The 15,636-nt window shown below is 42.0% G+C and overlaps 1 protein-coding gene across 1 annotated transcript in view; it reads right to left on the reverse strand.

Moving 5' to 3' along the window:
• DNAI1 (dynein, axonemal, intermediate chain 1) overlaps window positions 1-15,636 on the reverse strand; it is a 138,499-nt gene that overhangs the window by 80,272 nt on the left and 42,591 nt on the right. The window lies entirely within an intron of this gene.

Below are 15,636 nucleotides of genomic sequence, written 5' to 3' on the forward strand. Positions count from 1 at the left end.
GGGGGGGGTGGAATTTACTGCTTTCTGTGCTTCAAGTACCCACTATATGTCCTATTTCCAGAACAGTCATCTCCTTTTAAAAGTGCTTGCTATCTTTCTTAATTTTTTGACCAGCCTGTAGGATAAGGACTTGGTAAATGTGTACCCCATTGATAACACTAACTTCAGAAAACTCTCCTTGGCAGCAAGCTGATCCCAAATCAGCATGCAGGTACAGACATTGCTTACCTCAAATTTATCAGGGCCACATAGGGATCATTCAAAGAACCAGTAATGAAACTCACACATCAACAAAAATACTACTGCTGCTTTGTATTTGGATTGTGGAAATATTCTATTTTCACAAGTCTCTCTGTACATTTGGGCCAGGCAGGGGAAATGGCTTCCTTATTTTGCAGAAAGGTGAGATTCCAACACTGGCATTACTTTAAACATATCTGAACCCAAATAATATTTTTAACATATTTTTTTGGAAGAGAGGGAAGCTTAGTCCTAGAATTCTAGCTGAAAAGGAATTGAACTTTCTTTCTCCATCAGAGATTTGCTCTGTCCTTTGAATTCACAGAATAGTCTTTGTTCTTAGCCAAGTAATGTCATTGAACTGGCATTAAGTTGAGGTCCAGCCGGGATAAGGATGAATCCCTTCTCTCCTCAGAAGCAAAAACACTTGGGAAGGCTGTGGAAATGACCTACCAGGAGCAACTGACAGCTGAATGGACTATGAAGTCAAATCGGTTAGACAGCCTTTGAATTCAACCTGTTTCACGCTCTTATTTCTCTTAGAGTGTGCTGACCAGCCAGGTGTATTTCCAAACAGTCTGTGGTGCACATTCATTTTCCACCTATTGGCACTGTGCTGAGAGGCCTCAGACAGCTGTCCCCCATTGTCCCTGCACAGAGAGCAGAGGAGACACCCCTTCAGAGGGTGAATTCAGCCACCAAAGATCTGAACTGGGTTTTGGAGGTGCTTCTCTCTCTGCTGAACTGGCAGTATCATAGACCAGCCACACTCCTCAATTAGACATGATGGAGCAGGCCTTTATGGGGTAAAATAACTCAGCAGCTTCAGCAAGTCCACCTGGAGGTTAGCCTGGCAGGGGAAAAGCAAGGTCTTGGGAAGAAGCTCTGGCAGAATGAAACACAGGGTTCAGTTTGCAGATTAAGACACCCAAATGCATGTCTACGCGTGGCTGGCTGGCTGTGCACTCAGAGTCTAAACTCCTGCTACTATCAGTAGAAATCAATCAATCCAGTTCAGCGAGTGTAGAAAACTCACTTTAAAGAAGATCCCTATATTAGGTCTGCTGATTTACTCTCTGGGCTCCACCGACTGTAATGGCCAGCCCTCTACTGACTGTTAAACCCATCTTAATCCAAGAGCTGAATCCTACGCATTGTCTCCTTTATGTTACAAAATATCACGGATGTGGGTTAATTCACAGATGTGTGAATACTGCGCGTAAGTCTGGATAATGTGATTGCTAAAGTACAGCCTATTTCTGGTGAAAGGCAAAGTGATGAGAATAATCCACAATTAACACTGAAGCATGGCACATAAATCCCAGTAAAACAATAACCTTCTGAGAGTAGGCATATAAATCCATTTCAATGAAGGGTGAATTCTCACCCAGAGTACTCAACTGCGACATACCAACATGTTCTTTAACAAAGGAAAAGAAAGGTCTTATTTCATTAGTGATATTCAGTGTTCCAGAATGGCAGGGACAGCACCTACCCAGCTTTAAGCATGGTCTTTTCAAGAGAAAGGTTTGTGTTTTTCAGTAAAAACTAGCAGAGCACTGCAGTGTGCCCGAAGTCCTGTGTAGTCAGTCTCTCAGGATGCAGGTAGCTCCCTGAAACAATGTTAGAGGACCACAGAGCACACAGCAAAGCAGAGGGTGCAGACCGAATTGCTGACAAGGGCTACACCACTGCTGCGGGTGAAAGCAGCAGCTTCAGATCTGAGACAGCTGCTCTGCACCACGTGGATGCACCAGCATGCACTGGAAAAGCAGAGAGTATATCTGCCCCATGCAGACCCACAATGTGCAAACTGGCTCTTTTTCTGAGATACAAGGGCTGGAGATACCAGAGATATCAGACAGCTATTCTGACAATCAGTGCCAGCAGGAGTTGTTCTTCTGCTTTACAGGAGGACACAAGGCAGCCCAGCAAGAAGACAAGAGTGAGCAGACTCTTATGTAATGAGGAAGAGTTGCATGTCATGAGGATCCTCAGTGTTCACCTCAGTGGAGGTTACATTTCAGACCCTGACACGTAACAAGTGTAAGTGGGAAGCAAAGTTTTGCTAATGAAAGATGCAGATAGCATGATTACTGGTCTCAACCTGGAGAACTGAGCCTGTAAGCATCACATGTGATCAGAAATAGGTTTGTAACCAACTGTTACTGCTGTCTAAAATATTCATCTGCATTTGTATTTACAGCTTGACAGATTCAACCCAAACCCTTTTCAAAAAATACTGATTTATTAGTAGCAAAGTACTTCAGGATACCACTGTGGTATCCCCAAATAGTTCATGCAAAACAAAAATCTGAAAAGCATCTAAATCTTTCATCCTGATGCTTGCTAAGTGTCTGTTTTAATAAATTTTTCATTTATATTTTTCCTTTGCTGAATTTAAAAGAATCAGCACATGTTCAATACCAGAGCAAAATATTTTGTTTGCCGGACACAAAATTTTCTTATTTGTATCTTTTGCTTTTAGTTCACCAAAACCCCCATGAGACACACATGTTTTTCCTCCATTTCCTCCAAAATGCTTAGTGGCTGAATGGCTGTGCTCAACGCAACAGTATCCTCAAGTTAGAAACCACAATGCTTGGGGTAAATTCTTCATTCAGGTAGTAAATCTCAACGTGAGCACCCTCTATGGTCAAGAGTCAAAGTAGATATTTTTACTACACAAGAAGCCAGTGCTACAGTTTCTTGTGTGATAAACTGGCAAATTACCTTCTCTTTGGAGGATTTAAAACCCACACCACTGCAGCCTTACATCTTAGATCCTGTGATACATAGCTTTATATAAATCAAGTCTGCCAGCTGTCTCGCTGATATGTCTTGGACCAAGAAATCACCATGCTAAAAGGAACCACTGCTGCTTAAAATCTGTCCTTTCTCCTCAAAGAGCCCATCTAAAATAAGAAGCAAGATTGAGAAGCACGGTTGTGAACAGCTGCTTGTTTCTGAGCATCACAGCTGCACAAGCACATCTACTCTCCTTTCCTACATATGCCCATGCTTTGATGAGCTTGCTGGCTGGGGCTCTATCCTTCAGGTTTTGGTTTCCGAGAAGCCAAGGGAAGGGGCTGGCTGTGCTTTACACTCAGGTGATCTCCTCTGGGGAGAAGAGATCAGTTTCAAAGACAAAAATGTTGGTACTCAAAGAAATGGCTCAGCTGTTTACTTGCCTTTCAGATATTTAAAGTGTAGAGGACAAAAACGGTTATCTGCAGGCCAGCAAATTTTTCCAAGCAAATTATTATTATTATCCAGGTCTACAAAACCCTGAGCACAGCCTAAGAACTTGCCTGTGCTACAGCCTGCATGGCATAGACAGATGACTGAGCAAGTCACAAATTAATGAATTCTCAATACATTTTTTTCTCTATCAGTGAGCAAAACCTGTGCAGCATGGCACTGAGCACAGGCTAATCTAACCTGCTGTGAAACATGCTGGGTGAGCTTGCGCTGCTTCAGCAAGACTCTCTCCTGGCTTATTTAAAAAGCTCTGCCAACTCCACGCTTTGCTGCGGTCACAGAATGGATGTACTGTAAGAAAGGAAACAGCTGGCACTTCAAGCTTAACTGTATGCCAATAGTTCAGAAAAATGAGGAAAGAACAAATCTTTTGAAGGAGCTCAGGGAGTTTGGGCATGTGCTGAATGTGTTTTCAAAGGCTCTTGGGGAGTAACAATAATAACTGGAAGTTTTATAGCACTTCAGAGTGCTTTAAGCCTGTATCTGGAGCACTCATTTTCACAGCCAAGGGAATGAGAAAGGGCAGTGGAGGGGACTGCAAAAGACACTAGAGCAAGCTAGAATAACAGGGAGCAGAACTGGGACTTCACAGGATTCTGCTCAAGGAGGCCTCATCCCAGGAACCCTGAGAAATTTAAACTGGGATCAATGATGCCCATTCTATTCCTATTCCCTAAAATGCCCAGAAGTACTCCAGTATACTGCTGTGTTGATACAAGCCCTGATCACTGTGGATCTGGCCGTGAACCCTGCTGTGGGCAGGGAAAAGACTAACACTGAACTTTCAAAACAGTCACTTCCCAGAAAAGAAAATGTTTTGAGAATTCATTACCTCACAGCTCAAGGCCAGAAAGCCTGGCCTCCTCTATTTTACAGCTCACAAATGTTACTGGTATATCCTGTTTTGAGTCTGGTAACTTGGTTTTGGCTAGTATATACATACTTCATTTGAAGATCTCAAAAGACAGAGAAGCCACTGTTTCACTTTGCAGTTTGTTTCAATGCTTAATAGCTTTGAGTGATTAAAAAGCTGCACCTAATTCCTTATATGACTTATCCGGCTTCCCGCTGTTAATTCTTCCTATGCCTATCTCAACTGGATGAAGGACTTCTTTTCTATCTGGTGCTTCTTCTTCATTAAGATACTTTAAAACAGAACACTAGTCACCCTTCAACATGCTTTTGAAAACCTTCACAGTCTGAATGCAAAAATCCCATTTATTTTCACCAGCACTGCATAGAGAGGCCTGCTCAGCAAAAATCTGGGAGTCATCACAAGCTTTGCCAGCCACACCAGTCAAAGGCACTGCCTTCACAGCTGCAAAGAGAAAGCCGCTTCTCAACACACATGGAGAAGAGTAGAATATTAAGAAAGTTTCCACAGGTATGTGGAGGACATCACATGGCTAGGACTTGTGCTAGGGCCAGACAAAATTCACTTGCAGTCCAAATTTCAACCATTTATTGTCCTCCCTCCACCTTTAGGGCATCTCCTCCAACTCTCGAATCAATATGGGGCTCTTTACTGAACTATCTGCAGTTTTTCTGCATGCTTTGAAAAATATTAGCTCCAGAACCAAACATAATATTCCAATATCAGTCTCATTAATGCTTAAATCATATCTGCTGCCACTCAGGACTCCCTGTTTGCACTCCAGGATCATGTTCACCCTCCTTGGCAAGATATCACACTGGGAACTCAAATTTATTGCTTGTCCATAAAAGCCTTTTTTTTCTTTTTTTTAGAGTCGCTGCCTTTTAAAACACAGCACTCCTCCTTGTTTAGAGAGGTATAATGTTATATTTGGATGCATTAAAATGCATTTGGTTTGAATAATTCCATCTTACCACAAGATTAATCACTCTGTACGACAGCCCTGTTCCCAGCATGATTTACAACCCCACCTGCCTTTTCATCAGTCACACATTTCATCTGCTGTGAGTTTATATTTCCATCCAGAGGACCAATGAAAACAATGCCTAGCTCCAGGGCCACCACGGATCCCAACAGCACCCCCTCTGAGATAGTCTCAGATGATAACTCCACCGGCATTTATTTTCTGACATTTGTCAGTGGAAGTTGAACCTCCCTGTTGAGACCACCTGTGCTGGGCTGAACTCAGTGAGCACGGGCACTTCCCACCCCAGGGAAATATATACCCTCCAGTTAGCAGTGTTGACACTGCAACATCTGCAAGGTCTGAGCAAGCCCATCAATACAGTGGAGGCAAATCGTAGATCATTTTGGTTTATGCTGATTCAGATGTTTGAATGTCAAATTTAACATTCTGCTTGACACCTTTCACCACCTGCTGGACTAATTCCTGGTACTCTGTACCAAGTTAATGTTATTAGCTGGAGCTCTGTTTAGGAAGCACGGAACTTGCAGTTTGGATAGGAGAGGGAAAAAAATGGAATTACTAAGTCTTTTGGACATTTTAGAAAAGATGAAATTGACAGGTGACAAGGCAAACTGTAATTTATGCATGTCCTGAGGCCGTGTCGCAGTCCTAATAATTGCTGTGGGCTCCGCACATGTCAGAGGCAAGACAGACACCTCAGAAGCACAGATGGATAGATAAAAACAGCCTTTAAGAAAACGAGCTGTCAGGTATATTTGCATCTCACTCTGAAACACAGTCTGGCAAAGTAATACAAGAGAGACCACAGTCAACTGGGCCAACAAAAATGAGAGATTTAGGAAATGCCTGGAACAATACGCTGTTTGTCAGTGCATGTGACAGCAGAGGCTCAGAAGCACACAAGAACAGGGGAGAAAGGAATGAAAAGATGTAGCACCTTCCTGAAAATAGCAGGAGAATCTGGCTTGCAGCTCAGCTCTCCCCTGGTTCACATAAAGGCGACCAGCTGAGCACTGCAAAAAGAGAAGGAATATGTGACTGGGCTGAGTTTGGAATGCTGTAGGTAAAAACAGAGTTTTCTCATTCTGATCAGAGAGGGGTTTGCATGATAGGTCTAGCAGGCACTTCAACTTTTTTTAAATTTTCTTCTTTAAATAAGATATTCATAAGGGCTTGGTTTTACAAGGGAAATAGTAATTGTGCAACTGTCTGCATGTTATGAATGCTAACATACACACTGAAGATACTCAAATAAAATGGAGAGAGAGAACGTATCTTGATCTTGTATGATAAAGGTACAAGACTTACAATAGGGAGGTTTGTATTCCAGAGCCTGCTTTGCCAAAACCAGCTACTGTGGTCTTAGTCCTTTCTTCTCCATGCTTCTCACAGCACTTCTAAGCATACACATCACAGATGAGGGAGGAAAAGGGTGACTGATGTGGGCTATAAAAGTATATCAATAATGTCAAAAGCAACCCTCCTGTTGTTTCCAGGAATGCATTTCTGTTTTGACCCTCAGCTACACAGACTAACAATTTTGCATAACTCACTCCCACAGCTCCTCAGAAACTACGGAGTGGAGGACACTTCCCAGCTCCAACACCCAGGATGAAGCACTCGTCTCTGCAGAGCACTCTGGAGCTGGGAAGCTGAACAAGTGCTAATCCTACCATTACACATCTGGCAGCAGTCAGCACAACCAGCTGAACTCTTGCTCCTGTCTGCCTTGTTTCTGCCTTGTTTTGGCCAGCTTAAGCTGCAGATAGTGTTTCACTATTTAATACCTGAGGCTCTTTTTCCTCTAACCCGTTCTAAACTGGCATACTCGACAGCATTTGCAACCAACTAAACATTTAAGAGTGCCATCAAGTGGCCAAGTGGCGGGCTTCCAGGAAGTATACATCGTTTAGAAATCCCCAGGATCATGCAACAAATGGACATCTATAAATGTGCTGCCTTTGGATAGTCACACCAGCCTGCTGTTACTGCAAACAAGTCAGGCTGCTAGCATCTCAGTATTCCTGACCTGAAGAGCTCTGAGGGGGATGCACACACTGCAGGAGATGCTTATGTATTCCATAATTAAAGGACAGGAATGTTTTATGTTTCATGATGGTGCCGTGGCCTCTTGAAAGCAGACAGATGCCTGATGAAATGGACATGTACAGTCCAGACCATGGAGGAGGCAATTAGAAATGATACTGCAGCTCAGAGAACTTTTCTGAAGACACTTGGCAGAAGACCCAGATTTGATTCAGAAGCAAAGAAGCAGCAGAGTTATACGCACAGGCCAACCTGCAGTAAATTTTGCACAGGCATGTTCTTCAAGAACAGTGAATATTAAGAGCACCCATTACAGCTCAGACACCTGCCCCTATCCTGTTTGCAGCAGTGGTTAACATAAAATGCTTAGGGAAGTGTATGAAAACAGGGCATAAACCCAGTGATATTTCTTCTAGAATACTGTCTAGGCCCTTACTAATTTGTGCTTAAGCAGTTCCCAGGTCCCTAAGGGTCCTTTTCCTATTCCCTTGTGCAGCCAGCTACCAATCATTAAATCTGGACAGTATCTTTCAGCATTCCTCTTTTATAATACTGGAATATACACCAGATATTCAGTTCTTCTCACAGTAATTTGGTTTTTTTGGCTTGCTTTTATTTTTAGTACATGAAATATTGTGCATCTCAAGCAGATATGTGAAGTGTATGATTGACAGTTAGTATAAGTGGTTTTTAAAAGCTACTAAAAGTAGATTTTAGAGAAAAACTATTAGTTTTCTAAAAAAACCTGAATGAAACCAGAAGTAACTTTAATATTTGTTAGTCTCAAATAAAGCCAGTTCACAATGTATACGGCAATGAAGCAATAGCTTTCAATCCTTTGATCAGATGACAAAGGCAGGGATAAAAAAGGCTGTTATGGCAAGAAGAGAAAGAATCCTTCAGAGTGAAATTTCCAAACAGCAACTAGCTGTTACAAGGGAATGGAACTGGTCCAAAAGGCTTATATAAAGTACCAAGTATCTACGCAAACCATGGGCCAAATTTTGGCTCACACTTAGATATGATGGATAAAAGATGAAAAAGAAAGAAAAGAATCACAGAATGGCAGAACAGCTGAAGTTGGAAGGCACCTCTGGAGATCACCTAGTCCAATCTCGCCTGCTTAAAGCAGGGTCAGCTAGAGCACAATGCCCAGGACTGTATTGAATCAGGTTTTTAATATCTCCAAGAAGCTATTTCCACAACCTCTCTAGGCTGTGGAGATACTGTTCCATCGCTCAATCTCTCTCACAGTAAAGAAGTTCTATCTTACATTTAAAGGGACTTTATCTCAGTTCTTGCCCATTGTCTTCTGCCCTTTCACTTGATACCACTGAGAAAAGCCTGGCTCTGTTTTTGTTATTATCTCCCATCAGGTATTTATACATATAAGAACAAACTTTTACCTTCTCTAGTGATAGCCAACTTTGTAGACTCCCAGCTCTGGGAAGCCAACCACTATGTAAACCATACAAGTCTGGTCAACATCATGGATTTGCTGGGAGTTAAAGGCGAGTTTAACTCCCCATTATCTCCTGTCCCCACTAGCTGCTGGGCAATCTGACTTCCCTCCAGAATCTCTCCAGGAGAGGAAGAAGCCTGGGACCGCATAGCATCTAGCAAGTATGTGCTGCTCCAGAGCCTCACTCTCCTGTCCTGTGTGAGCAAAGGTGGAGAAGTGAGTGCACCTGGGCACCTCCCCTCTACGTGAAGGGGTTGCATCTGGCCCTGGGCAAGACAGCTAAACTGCCCGGGAAACTGAGCACAGCAAAACACCCAGACACTTCAGGGAGCAAATACCATGTTACAATGTGAAAAACAGCTCCCAGGGTTTTAGTGGGGTGATCTCATTCTTCTGAGCACAGTCTTACAGCTTGGACACAAAGATAGAGTCATACAGCACCAAGGGTGCCCAGGAAGGCTGAGCCAAACATTTCCAAACTTCAGAATCCTTGGCATCCACAATCTGGCATCCACGGTATCAGCATCTTGAGAATCTACTGGACTGGCTTCTCTTCTAAGAACTCACCAAACAATAAAAATTCTGATATAACTGTTCCTCTATGAAGATCTGTTACGCAGTGCTGGAAACCACTTCATCAGGCACCATTTCATGGGAGGAACTGGAAAATGCCAATGAATCCCAGCCACCTCTCTTATACCTGGAGGAATCTGATGAGAATAACTCAGGGCTGAATGATTTGGCAATAGCTCTTGGAGCAATACATGCTGCCTTTCTTTTATGGCACGTGAGACTCTTTCCAACAGCAGTCACTTGCTAAAATTTAGTAATGATCTAAATCCAGTGTGATAATGTTGAAAAATTAAGGATGCCTAGATTACCCAGTCCTACACACAGACTAAGCTTCAAGTTCTTCACACAGAGAAATGTATTCTCCTTATCTTATAGTTAGGAAAACAGAAGTGTAGAAGAGTTGCTGAAGAAAAAACTCAAAGCTAGTTACATGATTCACCACTTAGATTCCTCACTGATACAGAGATTTAAGCATCCCTGAATAATTTTTTCCTACCTTCTGCAGTTGACTTAATCCCACAATATCCTAAAACTCACTTTTATCGTCTCTCACATATATTACAGCAAAGTGATATCCTTGAGAACAAAACATGCAGCACTCAGAATAATTAAAAAAAACGCAAACAACAACAACAAAAACCACCACAAAATGTGCAGAGTTTTTTATACTGTTCTGGTGTTAGAAGTTTCTAAAAACTGAAGATTTGGTCTGCACTTACTCTTCAATGGCCAGATTTTTTAAAGTATTCCTGATAGAATCTTAACCTGAAGTGGCCTATAACATGAGTCAGTGGAGGTTAGCATCCAGATATTGCTGGGTATATTCTGACAGTTTGGCAGCCTAGCAAGTATTACCAAGCATGAAGTGAAGAATTGAAAACTATGATTGAGTTCCCTAAGCAGGGATCAGCAGAGAAAAATGTTATATTGAAGAATATGTGGTTTTGTTTTGCAGCAGCAAGAAACCAAAGGTAAGCTAAGAAGAGTTTGGACATCTCACAAGTTTCAACCCTAATGAAAACATTAAACTAGATAGATTTCCTTCAGGTTTTTACTGATCCACTCTGTTGAAAAAAGATCCTCACTCATCTCCAGAACAAAAAACAGAAGAGAAACGTCTTTGAAGAAAAAGTCTTTAATGGGGCCTTATACAATTTCTTTGTACTATTCTGCCCTAGGAGTAATGACAAGCTATCTAATTTCAGGAGCTTACAAAGTAACATACATATTGCTAGAACTAATGATGGAATGAGCCCAACATAGATTTATAAATTCTAAGGCCAAAGGAGATCACTGTGATGAATAAATCCTGCATTTGTTCCTATGCTTAATTACTTCCACCATTAAAAATTCAATTTATTTCCAGCTTTCTGAGATCTCTGAATTCTACTTCCAGTTGCGAGATTCTGTCCTTGATGAAAAATAAGATGAAAGAGTTCTGTCCTGTAAGATATCTCCTTCTTTTCCCTTCAAGTAACTAATGGACAGTAATCAAATCACTACTTAAACTTCTCCTTAATAAGGTAAGTTGAGCTGTTTAAGTATTTTACTGTAAGGCAGAGTTTCCAAACATAAGTCTTACTGTGGCTCATCTCTGAGCCCTTTTCAATTTTCACATCCCTTTTGAAGACTGAACTGTTAATTGCTGGATACAACATTCCAATAAAGGTCTCACCAGCATCATACACAGAAGTAGCACCTCCTCCCTCCTGCTACTCTCTAGTATATGGATGCATACAGCATCCCACATCAGACCTCCTAAGACGCACTTCTGCAACTGCTCTTCCAGATTTAGCTAGAAGTTTTCTTTCTCAGAGTGTACATCAAGATAGGAGAATATTTTCAAGTCCAGTTTCATGACTGACACAAAACAATCTAACCATGGGCTGCTGCTAAAAATGCTGATCTCTCTTTCCCTCTGCCATTTTTCCTTCACTCCTCTGTGTGCTAACCCCAGTGACCCTGTGCTTACTGATCTGGCTGAAAACTCAATCATTTTAAATGGCACTGTCATTTTAGGGTACTGATGGTGATATTGCATGCATGTAAAACTCAATCTGTATAATTAGCAGCTCTTAAATGAAATCTAAGGAGGGCTAGGTCTTTAAAGCTGCCTGGTGACCCAGCTCTCTGACTGGATACTAGCCAGCAAAGACAGACAGCTGACTTAGCAATCTTCCTGCTCTTTGCAGGAGCAGGGGATGGATGGGACAAGTTAGGGGCTCTCCAAAACAGAATCACGGTGTGATGGCACAAGTCTGGAGAAGCAGCACTCCACATCTGAATAACCTCTCTGAAAAAAATGCCTCTAGAGTCACTGCCCCTCTATGGGAATTGATGGAATAGAGCCTTCTGTTTCTAGGACTGCCCTATGGGATCTGAGATGAATACAGCTCTGGATACATGCTGTCTTCTGCGGGTCCCTTAGCTTGGCTTTTTCATCAGTAAGAATGGAAGCAGCATTGCCTGATCTCATCTGGGAAGACACAGACAGTCAAGGCAGAAAAGCACTCAGACACCCCAGCAATGGAGACCATTTAAGTAACTAAAACAGGCAGGCAGACATCTTGTCCCCTCTGCAATCCCAGGTCACCGTGGAGGAGCTGTCACATCCATTGGCTTTGAAGTCAGTGTAAACAACAAACAGATAACTGCAGCACCAGGCTGGAAGACAAGGGCAACCAGAAATTAGCTCTGCTGGGAGAAGTGCAATACAAATCACCCAACCCATAAGTATTTCTACCTTAACCCTTCTTGCAAGCCATGTTTGGCCTGGAGGAGGGTCGGATCTTCTTGATTTCTTTACGTTTTGCAACAGCTAGATGCCATAGCTGGAGCAGAAAGGGCTTCCAATGAACAGTAGAAAGCTGACCTCTGGTGTTGGGAGCAGGGGTATAGAAAGAAGACAGCAAGGAAGGCAAGCTCCTGTGCTCCTGAGCACTGCTTCACAGTCTGTGTACTTCTCTGATAAGATTCACTCACTAGCATTGCTTCAGACAAATGAATAAAACCAGTTGATGAATGAAAGCAACATGTAGTAACAGGCTACAGTGCTTGGCAGGAATATTTCTGTTTTCATTTCTGTGTTTTCATATCAGTTCTTCCCCCACAAAGCATCTAATCAGCCGATGCTGTACAGCAGAAAATTAATGGTTTCCTTCAGAGAGCTGCCTCATGATGCCAGAGAGCACGGCAGGATTATTTGTAAATATTTGATTAGAAAAGCAAGTAAAATTGGCATGAAAACATGCAAGAATTAATGCTGTGCCGCTATCCAATAGGGATATTTATAGTACAGAGGTGATGCCAGCCAACATTAACACATGTGGTACTACATCAAATGCCTTCACCAGCGACTCTGCCTGTATAAAGCTAGCATTTCCACAGATTCAGTCTGTAAACAGCTGAGTGACAGGAGCTGACATAGTTTCTGGGGGATACATTGGTTCTCTTCTGCTCTGTCTCTACACAGCACACAAAAGGGAGGGTGCTCCCTTTTGAGCATCCTCAGAGCCTCTGTGTATGCCCTCAGCCCTCTCTTTGCCATTTGAAAGAGGGGACAGGGCTCGGGGTGGGAATAAGCTCTTCTTCCTTGGTAGTCAGTGTCCTTTGAAAATCTCGCAACAAGGAACAAAATACTTGACCAGTCATTAACCCATGCATGTTTCTCTGTGGATGTTTTCATGCAACAGAACCCTATTTTGGGGAGGTGTTCCCTTGCAGGAGTCTCCCTCCAAAAAGAAGGACATCAGTAGGGCATAGTGCATGATGAGCTTCAAGGCCCTCTGCATGTACAGCTGCACAAGGAATTTAAAGGTCCCTGCTGCCATAAGGTAGCATAGCCACAGGAAAGGAGACTCTCCTCCAGGAGGGATATTTCCTTGCTTGCCCACCTGGCTGAAGTAGGAAATCCCTCATTTGGTTTCCAGTCCAAGCTCTGTTCCTTTACTTCTGAATTTCAGGACTGGAGACGTAACAAACCCTCTGGCAAGCAGTGTCAGGTGCACTCATGCAAGTTTTTCTCCAGCAAGTGACTCTGACAATACTGGGACAAGCTGCTTAAGAGGAGATAAGAGCCCCCATCCTCTTGAGCTTTAAGACACCGGTCTTAAAAGTGCCACACACTTGTCAGAAGCCATTAGGCAGAATTAAGCCTGACCTGATACAGAGAAATGATTTCTGGAGGCCCACTCCAGCCTCATTTTATATCATTGTTCAACTTCATACTTTGACTTTTGTATGAAACCAACACTGCAATAGCCAAAGATTAAAATCAAACTGATGTGCTAATTTACAGTTCCTTCCAACAAAGGAAAAACCTTACACTGTAATGCAGAAGGCAGACATCATCAAATACCTTCCCAATGAAAACAGTGGACTGATTCTGATTTTGTTTATGTGAACAGAAATCAGATATAATTCCATAGCCAGACATACTGGCAAACCTAGGTATGAAATCAGAATACAGCCTAGCAGTATTATAGATATTGCCTGATTGCCCTCTCCCACCCAACACAGAAAATACCAGTAAGGGGTGGTAATCATCCAAACTGAGAGTAAGCTTTCATTGCCCAGTTATCTTGGTCATTACATGTGGTTTTCAGAATTCCTGCTCCGCAGCTGTTTGCCCAAACTGACAACAATTTCTTTTCCACTTCAGCTGGAAGTCCCATTCCCTCCTTCCTCTTAACTAATTCTGCAGTTATGTAAATGCATGTGCTAAGTAAAATATAAAATAGGTGATTAATAGAGCAAATGGCACCCAGTGAGGCTTGGAGAAAGCTGACGATTCAAGAAATAATGGATTCAAATTGGGAAAACAATAGCTTGTTAAAATGTGAATCAGCTGGTGGTCAACATAGAACATGGTCCCACCCAACTGCCATCTGTAAATTAATTGAGATTTCCTTCCCCTAGCACCTACCTTGAGAGTCCAGCTGATGTCTTTTATACACTGTAGCACAACTCAAGAAACAGCATTGCAGTCTTAGTATTCAGGCTGGGACTACATACTGTCAGCTGTAATACCATATGCAAGAAAAGATAAGAATTTTTTTCAAAGAAGAAAAGGAAATTGCAATTTTCAGACCATGCTGTGAAGTCTGGAAGGATTAGAGGCTGTCAGAGATCCTGTAGTACAAGAGGCATATAGAAAGAAGCTAAGCTCTGATGCCTTTAAAGTATGGGAGATCCCAGTGGGGCTTGGGGTTTGGCTGGAAATCTTGAAAACCCTTTTGCAAATCTGAAAAAGTATTTCAAACTTTCCTTTGCAAAACTTAATTCATTCTTCTCAGTGGGAATACAAATTTGCAAAACTACATTAAAAATCATAAATAGTTCAGCCACAACAGCAATCATTACAGATAAACTAAAATGCTTTAAAGGAAGCAAACGAAGAGCAATGAGCAACAAACCAGCAAAGCTGGACCAGACCTGTGACTTACCAGCAATTTCCTATTGTATTCCAGGGATCACAGTGGAACTGTAAGCTGGTCTCAGAAGACATGTTAAACAGCAAAAATTGCAAGTCATCAGATTTGCATAGCCATGAACCCAATGGGATTTTTCTCAGGTCACAGAAGTCCATTTATTTGGGAACCACTGCCTCTACCTTCACGAGGGGACACTGCTTAGAGAGTTGTGTGAGGCATTCTATAGACAAGAGCCACAACAGGGCTGCCAATTTCTGAAAGTTTATCAGGAGTGCTGCAATAGCAGGAGGTTTTTTTCCCAAGCCTCATCTTCATTATTTAAACACAAGTTCTGCTTCTGCTTTGTTTCAGAACAAAACATTGCTAGCCCTCATATCAATAAAGGAAAGTTTTAAAACACCAAACAGATTCCACCCTGAAAACATAGGAGGCAAATAAAAAGAAGTCAAGTCTTATCATTTGTAATTATCTCATGATTTTGAAAGCCTGCCTCGTGATCTCTGAATGATCAGACTTGGCAATACGATACCACCCTTAGGGAAAAATTTCCTAACTACCAAACTACCTATTCCCTGAAACATAAACTCCCAATGCTTATCAGTATTAACCTTTTCTACTTCTAGTTCTTCCTGTTTTCTCACTTTCATATGTCAAATAGCTTTCTGCTGAAGACGTCATAAATCCTTACATTGTATCCAAAACAATTTAAAATACATTATTTTAATCATAGACAAAGACATATATATTCCATCACTCTCTG

This window comes from Haliaeetus leucocephalus, unplaced genomic scaffold (assembly GCF_000737465.1).
Source record: "Haliaeetus leucocephalus isolate CR32 unplaced genomic scaffold, Haliaeetus_leucocephalus-4.0 Scaffold176, whole genome shotgun sequence".
Lineage (NCBI taxonomy): Eukaryota > Metazoa > Chordata > Aves > Accipitriformes > Accipitridae > Haliaeetus > Haliaeetus leucocephalus.